The sequence below is a fragment of the Manis javanica genome, chromosome 3, assembly GCF_040802235.1.
Source record: "Manis javanica isolate MJ-LG chromosome 3, MJ_LKY, whole genome shotgun sequence".
NCBI lineage: Eukaryota > Metazoa > Chordata > Mammalia > Pholidota > Manidae > Manis > Manis javanica.
This window is the reverse complement of record NC_133158.1, coordinates 127461770-127474157: the sequence shown is the minus strand read 5'-3', so window position 1 is coordinate 127474157 and position 12388 is coordinate 127461770. Positions and strand designations below refer to the sequence as shown.

Sequence of the window (12388 nt, the reverse complement as noted above, 5' to 3'; positions counted from 1 at the left end):
TAAAAAGACAGATTTATGAGTTAGAAAGAAAGTTGACCTGGATTCAAAATCCAGCTAGTATGTGTCCTTGGGAAAACCACTTAACCTCTCTGAGTTTCATCTCTATTTGGTAAGTGGGATAGTGTCTCTTACATTATAAGATTTGGGTCAGGATAAGTTAAGGTGTCTTGTAAACAGTTGAGCCATAGGAAGTTGCCCATATTATTTTCATGGACAAAAATGGAAATTTCATTATACTGAGTAATCCTCTTTATTTTAATACACTTTCCTTTAAAATATTGTTGTATCCCTTACTATGCTTTGCATCCACTTCACACATCAGCCCCTTGCCCACTGACAAGATCCATATGTGTGAATATAAGAATGTCATCATCATTGGGAAAAGGTAACTGGGGAGAAAAGAAAGCTACACCAGCACCATGTGGGTAAACTATTATCTGCCTAGGCACTGACCCTTGCCTGTTGCTTTTTCAAAACACGTAAACTAACAGCTTACTTTAACAATAAGCTAAAGCAAGCTCTTTCCTAAGAAGAGAGTTCTGTTAAATATAGGTCAACAGGGAAAGTAACATCACTCACTTGTCTCTTGTTTATGGTCCATCTTGGGCATCACACAGACTTGCTCAAATTTCTCCCCTGAGAATTACCTTCCTTAGAGTTTATCTAAATCACATTATACTCCACCCCAGCTGGGACTCTTTGTCATTAATCAGGACAGCAATGATATTTTCCAGTGCAACTTCTAAGAAAGGTATGCACATTTTATCTCTTCGGCTCTCTTTCTCTGCCCCTGCAGTACTATGAAACAAAACCTCTTGACCAACAAACCCAAAGGAAGCTTAGCTTGAGAAGGTCAATGTTATATTGACTACAAAGGTAAATGAGCCAGGCAGGACTTGATATTGTTTTCAGTTTCTTATTTAGTGTTAACTCTTCAGACCTATCCATCCAAGAAAGATGCTTTGTGTAATGTTCCCTTTGTTAAAAAAAAATTATTTGTCCCAACAAAGCCTTATGCGAAAGGAGGCCCTCAGTGGGACTGCCAAGTACTCAGGAATTATATCAAGTTCTAGAGTTAGGAGTGAAACAGATGCCACAAGAAAGGGCCACAGTGTTTTCAGTATTTTAATAGAAAGATTACAAATAAAAGTTGAGAAAAGGACAGACCCCAAGAAGGAAGAAACATCAGTATTAACAGAATATTAATCTCTCTTTTTTCTTTCCTTTTTTTTTGGCCACTTAGATGGCTGTATTAATATCTCTGTGCCTCAACTTCCTCCTACATAAAATGAGGCCATAATGCCTGCGACCCAGAGGTTTTGTGTAAGTTAAATGAAATCATGTGTACAAGGGGGCTCGCACAGTGCCGCTCAGAGTTACACCTGAAGAAATGGCACCCGTTGCTATTGTTAGTGTGGGAGTGGGTAATCATGGTGAATGTTACCGAGAGCTCAAATAGGAAGGGGATTTTGTGATCCTGTATTTTACTAATTCAATTGCAAAGTGAGAGATCATTTTCCAAAACATGGCTTAAGTGTCAAAATTAGGCTCAATGTCATTAAAGGATGGGGCAGAGGTAGAGGAAGCAAGCCATTCTTTAAAACACTTTTCTCCCAGAAGGAAGGCAAGAGTGAGGGCAGTTCACAAAGAACAAGCAGGGATGCAGGAGGGGTGTGGACAGATACTCTTTCCGGAGGCTGGCCACAGAGCCTCCTCGTAGGGACTGAACTCGCATCTTACCTCATTTTGTAGATTACACATGGAACTCACACAATTCACCTTTTATGAATACCATGGCTCTGTATGGTGGTTATCATCACCCCCATTTTAAGACAAGGAAACTACAGTCCAAAGACACTGGAAATCCTGCCCCAAGATCCAGAGTAAGTAATGGGAGAGCCAGCCTTCCAGACAGCTCCTCTGACTCCATCTACCACCAGGCCACACTACCTCACCTGCGGAGCCCCCACCGCTGCCTTGGGAGCCTGATCACCAGGACATATGCATTTCCAGAGAGGAACTAGGGGCAACAACCATGGAGAAATAGCTGTTCCTTTTTGGTATATTCCTTGCTGGCAAGACCTTAAAAATACCCACAGTGATACACACCATTCACTGGGTACTTTGTGGCTAACTGGCACTTCACACAACAATGTCACTGTAGCAGGGAAGCCTTTGTACATTCAAGGTGTTATGCTAAGCATTTGATAAGCATTCTCTCGTTTACAGCACAGAACAGCCCCAGGAAAGGAGAATTCCAATCATTCCTACTTTATACATGAAAAAACTGAGGCTCAAAAAGTGATGAGCTTGCCCGAGGTAACACAACTTGCAGGTGGCAAAGCTGGGGTTCAAGCTGAGGCCAGCCTGATTCCCAAATTTGACACATGGGGGCCATTTGACACATTTTGTGCCCTGCTGCCAAGGTGCACAGGCCCCCAGATGTGCAGGCCTGGGCTGTAAGGTCCCAAAAGGGTCACGCCCAGAGCTCCAGGAAATAGAAGGAAGCACACGACTCATGTACGGAGGTCTTGCTGGCAGCTGACCCAGGCGATCTGCTCTCCTGTGGATTCACATCTCTGATCTCGCCTGACCTGCTAAGTAAACCACTAAAGCCTGGTGCTGACCTTCCTCCAGAAGCTGACCAGGGTTTGAAGATGTGATTCTAATGGTAATTATGGAAGAATGGTTTAAGAGCACTCCTACCACAAGCTTCTACACTGAGAAGCGGTGAAAGGGGAGTTAAAGCAATGGAGCAAAATGTTTTGTAAAGGATTTCACATTTTTCTTTAACATATCATCAAATTGTCTTCTATTTTTCTCCAATCTTATCTTTTGAATAACAAACCAAAACATCATGATTCTATTATTCTGCCACCAATCTCTAAAATAATTCAGGTTGACAAACCCATTTCAGATAAAATATAAATTATGCACCAATTCTCTTTGCCTAATACTTTATATAACCCAGTGTGTGTGTCTGTGTGTGTGTGCATGTGCATGTGTATATATATATCAATAGCATTTATAAGCTTTATTTCCTTCCTGTTCCATTTTCCCCAAATTGGTCTTGACCTCACCAATACTGCACGTGGGCTGCTTTCCCAGAAAATCACATTCCTCAGTCTGGGTAGAATCTGGACCACAGGTCCTTCCATTTCTGTAAGTCGCTGTTGTTGTTTTGTAGCTGTTTTAAGTCAAGCAAATATAATAATTGTCCTTGCTTTTGCTTTTCCTTAAATTATAGAAATTCAAACACTTTGTTACCCTGAAATTATTATAATTTGTATTCAAAAGCAATGACCTAATAAGTTGCACATTTTATGCCTCAGTAGTCTTCTAGATTTGTGAATAAATGCCACAGTCGATTCTGACAGCACCCTTAATAGTGTTTAGATTCCTTTCTTCTTTGTTGGGTAGCACAGTTTGATTTTATCCATATTTCAAAGGAATAATAAAAGCTAAGGGTTTCTTTCTGGTAGTTCTTCAATAAAGATAAGCAGAAAAACAAATATCTGCCCTATGTCAAAGTGTTATCTTGGCTGGATTTTTATCACTGCTTGTCAACAAGTTTCTTCTAAAATGATACAAAATTAATTCATATTTGCAAAAGCAAATCAATTTTAATAAAACATTAAAATGAAATCCAAACTGAACCTTCACCTGAAACTTGAACTTTTAAATTGCTGTTCATCTAAAGTCAGTTAAGATTTATGACAGATACATAAAATATGAGGAAGGAAACAGATTTCCTTTATTATACTACCTAAGTGCCATTTGGCACCATGCTAGGGGGCTAAAAAAATATGGTTTGGACTTCATCTTGGTCTGGATGTGTTTACAGGATTTGATGAAAAAATGGGAAAGATGAACTAGATGTTGGCCAATACAGACTTTCAGGAAGTCAGGAATGCTTGTTGAAAATAAAATGTAAAAAGCAGATATATGGGCAAGCCACTCAAATGTAAGAAATGACTGGGTATGTGCCCCAAAGACAGAAAGGGCACAATTTGGGGCAGAGGCTAGGAATGTCACCCAGAACTGAGCATCCTCTGGTCAGCTTCCGAGACTCTTACTGAACCAAGGGCTGCTCAGATTGGCTTTCCCCAAGATAAAACCTTGAGAGGGAAGGAGGCTTTGCAGAGAAGAGAGAGAAAATGAGAGGTAGAAATCACTGAAAAGGAATATACCAGAGCCAAACCATTTTTAAAAACCATTAAAATTAATAAGAGCTAACATTTCCTGTCACTTATTTATGGGCCAAGCTCTATGTCTTGTCATCTCATCCTGTTGACAAACCTGTGAGTAGGTTTTCTGATCATCTCTATTTTGGAAAATAAGGAAACTGAGGCACAGAGAGGTCCAACAACTTGATCAAAGTTACACAGTAACAAGGCTTAAGGCCTTGATTCAATCTCTGGTGATCCAATTCTGATTGCAGAGTCTATTCTCTGAGTCACCATTACTAAGAAATTCCAAAGTACTTTGCATTTAAAATAATAACTTTCAGAGCATATGGTTGCAGGTACATTTGAATGAACTTCTAATAAGAATTCAAAGCTGAAATACTTATCAGAGTCAAATCTTGAAACTCTAATTGTTACCAAAGCACCATGCCTATTCCTCATCTGTTGTGAAAGAATGGAACTTGAAATCAAAATGAGCTTTAGAGAGTATATAAACATTTATATTTCAAGACAAAAATGGTTTTCTCTCATCAGGATCACCTAGAATCTTATTAGAAATGTTAATTCCTTCCTTTTTTCTCTGATGTAGAACAAGTGGCCTGACTGCAAGTCCATTTAATTCAGTTATTTTTAACCATCAATTATTGGGCCCCCTTTCAAGAGAAACACGTATGCCTTTGCCTCTCCTTAAAAACAAAGAGCTCAAATTCCCCCTATTTCCATGAAGTATAATTTATGTTCAGAGTCCATAGCCTAGTAAAATACTGAGATTAATAAGAAGATTAGAAAACTTGTGCCTTTGCCCTCAGTGGCTTACAAATTAGTCCTGATTACTGCTCAGAAGAAAGTACGGCTGGGTTCCCAAAGGCATATGGGTGTTGTATAAAGGGTGAGGGTCCTTGCCTTCTGCACGTCACTTTATCACTGTAGGAGCTGTCTGAGAGGACCTCAGAAGGCTGTTGAACACATGCTTTCTCAGCAGTTAGCTGATCACATCATATGACCGACCAAGCCAAGGTGGTCGTCATTTTAACCAGGGTTTTTTAAAGACAATGTCTCCGGCATGAAAAGAGACAAGAGGGGAACAGCAGGCTGACAGAGGAGAGGGCTGGCCATGAGAAGAGTGTCCTCAAACACTATCACTGAAAGCCCACCACGCTGCCCACCATGCAGGTGGACTCTACAACTGGGAAATTGCAATAATGAGAGTCAAAAGAAAGAATAAACAGAATATTTTACTCTTTTTCAGCAATAAAACTGCTCTTCACAACCCACAAAGGGTCTCTTCCCTGTTCTATTAACCCCCAGTGTGTGAGCACAGCATATGATTTAACCTAATGGAGTCACACAGTCTTAGGAGCATGAGCTTTTATACCTGAATTTGACCCTTGCTCGTCCATGACTAGCTGTGTCACCTTAGGCAAGTCATTTAATGTTTTCATTACCAGTCTCTGAATCTATAAAATGGGTTCTCTTAATACTGAACTTGTAGGTTTCTTAGGAGGTTTGAATGAAATGATACATACAAAATATATGCTGGTGTGTGGTCAGAAGTCTGACTACATGCCCAAGTGGGTGACTTACGATGGGAAAGTGCTTGAAAGACCCAGAGATGCCATAGGAGACATGAGAACTTTTGGGACTTACGTGCAAGGAGTCCAGGAGTGGCCAGCTGGACAAGCTTGCACACTGCTGTCATGGACAGGAAGGGAAAGGCTTATGTGGGGTGAGGGGACAGAGACTGTGTGCTTTGCTACAAGGGATCATTCTTGTGTGACCAGTGCCTCAAGGAACAAAACCTTGGTCAAAGGAGTCTGCCTCCCAATAAGGTTTCTCCCAAAAGATAAGGTGGGCCTAGATTTGGCCAGCCCCAGGCCACCAGCATACCACGTACTTAGCATGCTGCCTAATGGAGGGGGCCATGTAGACACGTGGTTATTCTGCATCAAAAGGTTACAAGTGGGCAGTGCTTGTCCCCATAGCTGGTATGCTGGGTGATAAACCCAAACTACTCATGATTATAAAGCATCACCTATGTCATAGAGCCATGTGCCACCAGTACACTTTACAGTGTATAACCATTTTCATTGTATTACAGCTGTGTGTGTATATGTATGTGTGTGCCCATGTGTTTTGTTTTGTTTTTTACCCAGATGGTAGGTTTCTTATTCTTACTTTTAACTCCATCCAAAAGAAAACAAAAAACAAAAAAATCCACTGATACTGTTTCTGACATCAAGAGGTTTATGTAAAATTAAGAAACAAAAACTCTATGTGTAGTAACATATTTAAGAGAAGAATGTGCTCTCTCATATGAGCCCCACAAAGTGTTTTGGGACCAGCAAGAAGGGGGAGGCTGGTTCTGACTGGGAATTCAGGATGGCATCATAGAAGACTGGATATTTGATCTGCAGCTTAAAACAAGGGCTTGGGTAAGAATTAGAAGTAAGGAGAAGGAAACAGAGGTCTTAAAAATTACAAAGGTAAAATAGACATAACTGGGGGATTCGGGACATATGTGGAGTGAATAACAAAGGAAAACGACAGATAATCAGAGTTTTTATGCCCAGAAAACTGAAGAGCGTGTGAGTCGGAGTTCAGCGGGGATCAGGAGCAGCTTGCCTTGGGCGCACGGAGTCTGAGGGGGGGGAAGCACATCCAGGGGGGGAGTCTCCCTTGGGGTGGGACCTGAAACTCAGCGGAGGGAGGCAGATTCCAGAGCCATTTTCCTGGATGGGATCATTTAAATCTAGGCAATCACTCTGGAGGAGAGAACAAATCAATAATTTAAGAGTGATTAGGATAAAACTGTGAGAAGCAGCTATACTTTGGGGACCCATAAAGACATACTTTTAAAAGAATCTTTGGGAACCTGGGAAAGAAACCAAGAGAATGCGGAACCACAAAAGCCAGAGGCAGAGAGAATTTCACCAAGGCAAAGGTGATCAGGAACAGCAGGCTCAGCAGGGAGCGGGGAGGATGAAGACGGGGGGACGTATTTTGGCTATCCTGGTGACCTCAAAGAAAGCCATTTCAGGAATAACCTGGAGCAGAATGACAGAGAAGGTAAAATGGGAGGGAAAGTGAAAACGATGCATGGAATCATAGCTTGAGGGACAAGGGAAGGTGTTTTACTAAGATAACAGAAGGCTAAGCACATATGCAGGTTTTAGGGAAGAAGCCTGTAAAATGGATTAAAGCTAAAGAATAAACTAAGTTAATTAACTTTTAAAGACCCTGGAGCACTGGTTATCAACCCTTTCTGAACACGTGACTCACCTAGGCTCCTTACAATAGTACTGACGCCTACTCCTGACCTGCAGGGATTAAATCGTTTGGGGTGGGGTGGGCACCTGCATTCTTTACTAGCCCTCCCCAGTGATTCAGATACGTACCCAGGTATGAGAACCACTGACTCAGAAGAACTCGGTGTCAGATGAGGCCACAAGAGAGGGTTGCTTGTGTATGACAAAGGCTGTCGTCTTTGTCTAAGATGGACGTAGGGTGATGTTTGAGTGGCGGAGTAAGGAAAAGATGAATTAATTGCTTAAGTATTATGAAGGAAGAACATTGAAAGAACTCATGATGGATGGTTTCGGTCTGAGAAAGTAAAAGTAAGATGTTTAGAGCAAGGGGGGCAGGAATGAAGAGTCATGAAAGAAACTTAAAATGTCTCAACAACCACTACGAGTCCCCCAGGCATAAACAAGGCAGTGGTCCTGTTACTGCTTCATTCTCTCTACCCTCATCTGTTGGCTGCTTGCTCACACAGAAAAGGCTTTTTATTGTTCTCATTCCTCTTAGGAAAAGGAGAAGAGACAGAATTTCTAAACAGGGGAAATTACTAGAGAAAGGGTCAAGTTACAGAAGCTTAAGGAAGACTTTAAGCAGGGGTACCCAGAGTGAGAACAAAATGTGAGCAGACTTGGACTCTGAAATCCCATGAAGGCCTGCTGGAGATCCCCATGACCACCTCCTCTCATTTAACTGATATGTAACAGGTTCAGACCCACCAGATCAAAGGGGCGTGAGCCACCACCAGCAGCCCTTGAAATCGAGTCCTCAGATACCCACACCAGTGCGTGCCGTTCCTGGACACACACTGCCTCATGACCTCTGTGGCTGAGGTTCCCCATAAGCAAAAGTGGCTGTAGCTCTTCTGAAAGGTTTAATAAGAAAATTCCAAAATTGTTTTGAGCTTGTTGCAAGAGAGAAGAAATGTTCAGTTTCCTCTTTATTGCTATTATTATGTGAACCAGATTGAATTGCTGCATCTCTTAAGAGTTTCTTATGGCTAGTGTGAAGTTTCCCATTTTAACTGAGCCAATTTTAAATTGCCCATAGAATACACAGATAACTATAATAATTCAGTTTCCACACTCTGTACATTGTTCGAAATACAACCAAAGGGAAGGAGAAAACCTTGTAGTCCTACAGAAGCAGCAAGATAGAGCCTGCAAAACTGTAAAGTGACATGTAGATAATTAAGAAGGGGCAGAGTACATGGTGAAAAGATCAGTGGGCCTCCTGGTTGCAGTACCTGGACAGCAGCTTTAACACACTAAGCCTGAGTTTTTTCATCTGTAAAGTAAGATAACTGAACTAGATCACCTCTCAAGTCCCTTCCATTTCTGACTGTATTTTAAATGCTGCCATTGTCCTCCACAGAAGTGTTCTGAAATAGTTTAAAACAAACTGTGTGGAATATCTCATGGATCATGGTTCCAGTTTTTTAAAATCACAAATAAATGTATGCCCCAACTCCAGGGTTCTTATCTGTAAAGAAGAGCCAGGGAGAAGAGTAAATATTCTCCCCTCAGCTCAGTGCTTCAGAGGCCTTTTGATTACCTCGCGTTCATTGCAGCAGGCCCGGAGGCTAGTTGCTATTTGCCTTGCGCGGTTGACTGCTCTGTTCCCCCATCCTGGGGGAGGGCCCTGACCAGTGAGCCCTGCATCTGAGTACAAACGTCCCTGGGGACCTTTCTCTCCTCCTTTTCTTTTATCCTATCCAAGTGTGTAGTACCCTCTTAGGTCAACCCGGGAGTCCTGTGGGCATGTTGTAAAGAACTGAGAGAGAACAGCAAAGCAGACAGTGATGTGACAGTGTGACATACACTAGAGGTAAGCTAGAACCCCCCGAAGAACTGTTTATTTTGCATTCATCCTCCTGAAGTAGTAAAGGAATTGGTGATGGCTACTATGCAGAAGAAAGCTACAATTAAAGTATTGGTTTAGGTATTGGCTTGGGTATTTCAGAAAATGGCTAGAAGATAGAAAACTAGAGGGTATAGTGTTTCCTGGCTTTGGAAATGTGTGTATGACCAACAATTCAGGGTACAGGGAGCTGATGACTCGTGAGGAAGCTTTCTTTCACAGGAAATACTTTTTCTCTTAATAGGATTTAGGGTGTTTCTTGATTCTAGTGTATTTTTTCTCCTATTTTAAAAAATAGTGTGCTGATAATTTACAAGTTGCAGGTTTCAACTCTAATATAATAGAGTTGTGTGTGTTTTTTAAGCCTTTCAAATTCTCTGTTATTTTACTGTCAGAATTTTCTTCTCTTTGATCAATGTTCTGAAAGTAGCTCTGTCTAGACACGCAAACTGAATTGGAGAATGGACACAAACATCTAGATAATTCTAGAAAAGATATCTTAATTGGTTGTTTTAGGCACCAATGGTCTTTACGAGTATTAGTAACTCATTACATGTTTAGATTTCTAATTAATTTTGCATACATATGAATTGTCTCACACATATTTAACAACAGGGTTATTTTATAGGCACTTTTCTTCTGAAAACTAGATCACAGTATTTTTAATGATGAGAAAATATATACAAATTCAAACTGACAGCAATTCATGGAGCCCTAATATTCCAATATGCTCTAGTATATGTCACCCGCTTTGCAGAATGATTATTAATAGCCTGACTGCAAAGTTGTTTAAGGAACATTTCATTTCAAATTAGGCAAAATGTTTTTCTTTCAGATTACACAGATGCATTGTGAAGGCCGTTTTCCTTCCCTGTATTTAGTTTGTTTACCCTGTTTTTAAAAAAGAAGGAAATATACATGTTTTTATGTATCTAAGTATATGCAAATATATGCATAAATATATATATATATACATAAATAAAGTGAGGGCCAAAAAAACTTAAGAGAAAGAAAGAAACAGAAGGAGGGAGGGAGGAATTTGGCAAGTAGTTAGTTATTTGATTATCTTATATCACCATACACAACACTTTAAGACTTCCCAGAATATTTTGTACCATCTAGTTCAAATATATTCCTCTGAGGGGCTAATTGAATGGCAACTCCAGAGGGTGCTGGAGGTAAGGCAGGCTGGAAACCCAAGTAGTTGACAACCAGTCAGGAGGCGTGTGTCTGAGAACCTGAGGTGAATGGGAACATGGACAGTCACCGGGAGGCAGACTTCTATCCTCCAGGACACTGCTCCCAAGAGCAAACAATTCTGAATGAAATTGAAGATCACACCCCCGTGAACTACTGGTGTTCCCAACTCTACCCTTAGGATTCTTGAGAAAGAAGCTTGACATTGCTGTTGTGGGCAAATGGGCTACCCCAAGCCACACAAACAGAATGCAATCAACCAGTACTCAACCAATCAATAAAACCTAGAAATTTCAGATCCAAAGCTCAAGTTTTCTTCTCCTAAATGTATTGAGGTGACTGGTTTTTTCTCTAATGTACTTTGAAGAAAGAGACGTCATGGACCTAAATGATAAAGATTCTAAACATTAGGTAACGTTTTTGAGCACTACATGTCAGGCATGTGTTATGTGAGCTTTGCCTTGTTTTTTAATAGAATCTTTGAAATAACCCTACGAAATAAGTACTATTCTTGTCCTCAGATGAGGATACTGAGAGTTGACTAAAAGTACTTACCCAAGACACCACAGCTAGTAGCTGACAGAAGTAGAATACAAACCCTACACAGCCTGATCTCAAAATCTATGCCCTAACTCATTATACTATTCCACCACCTTTCAGACAACATTCCATTATTCTCCAGATTTTACTGAACACTCAGAAACCCACAACAGAATATTAGCTCTCTGAGATGAAAAGCCATGCCATATATTGCCTCTGAATCCCCAGAAGTGCCAAGAATAATGCTAGGCACAGAGTAGGTACTTCACAAATACCTATGGAATTGAATTCACAAATGAAAACTCTTTGTTCTAATGCTTTACTCTCTCACTGTGCTATGAAATTGAGTACGAAACCATAAAATTTTAGTCATAAGGATAATGTTATTTGAACAGGAACAAGATGGCATTATGAATAATAGATTTCAATCTATTAAGCACAGAGCTGCAGCCACAGTTTAACAGGATAATGCAAGGATTATTATAAAATCTTAAGAGATTACTGTAAGTGGTACATGATCCCCTTCCCTATCAATAAACACAAAACAATGCTGAAAAATAGGCTTTCTTGTTTATTTGTTTTTATGTGAAAGCTGTACGGATTTGTGCAATGAGACTGCTTAGGATAGCCAGGTTCTATTGGTCCTGAAGTTAAATGGCTCTAGGGCTCTCAGCAAAAGGGCCTAAAAAAGTAGGGGAGAATCAAATTAAATAATTTATAAGGTCCTTCCAACACTAAAATCCCACCATTCTGTAATATTGCAACATTAAGTTCCAGTGTTAGTATAGCTGGAAATGCTCACTTTGTAATGTTTTTGCCTTTTGCAAAATGCTGTCAGGAGATTCAAAAGGCACTTTATGGCAAAACTTAGTAGGGAAAGAAATATAGCAGCTTTTTATCCACAAGCTGGGATGCAGCCACTATAGTGTATCTGTAAGGGGAAAAGAGATCTGATTTGCTGTAGGCAAGTCAAACCTAAACTATTACCAAGATTTATTATACTTAGAATTGGTGACAGCTTCCGCATAAATACAGATTCCTAGTAACATCATACTTAGCACAATTTTATTTATACAGACCTGGGAAATACCAGTGTTGGCTTCTATGCTTACCTCTCTGCTAATTAGCTATGATTTCTTAGTTAACTAATGTGAGTGTTATGCATCTGGGTTTCTCCATCTATAAAAAAAAGAAAAGAGAACACTGGATTCAATATGCTGCCGAACTCTTAAACAAGCAATCTTATTGTGGTAGGAAAATACATGCGTTGAATATGGCGATCACTCGCTGCCTTCATGCACAGAAAGTCC

The 12388-nt window shown here is 40.4% G+C and overlaps 1 protein-coding gene and 1 long non-coding RNA gene across 5 annotated transcripts in view; one reads left to right on the top strand and one right to left on the bottom strand.

The window, feature by feature from the left end:
• Window positions 1–12388, top strand: part of KCNMB2 (potassium calcium-activated channel subfamily M regulatory beta subunit 2) — a 246947-nt gene that overhangs the window by 12493 nt on the left and 222066 nt on the right. The gene's annotated exons all lie outside the window — the stretch shown is intronic.
• Window positions 1–12388, bottom strand: part of LOC140848453 (uncharacterized) — a 139338-nt gene that overhangs the window by 17195 nt on the left and 109755 nt on the right. For 2 of the 3 annotated variants that reach the window (XR_012129368.1, XR_012129370.1), the window contains exons 2-3: window positions 12191–12257; window positions 3080–3187 (exon numbers count right to left, since the gene is read on the bottom strand). This is a non-coding gene — a long non-coding RNA (uncharacterized lncRNA). Of the gene's footprint in view, window positions 1–3079; window positions 3188–12190; window positions 12258–12388 lie in introns of those variants that run through there. The other variant, XR_012129369.1, reaches the window with a different exon arrangement.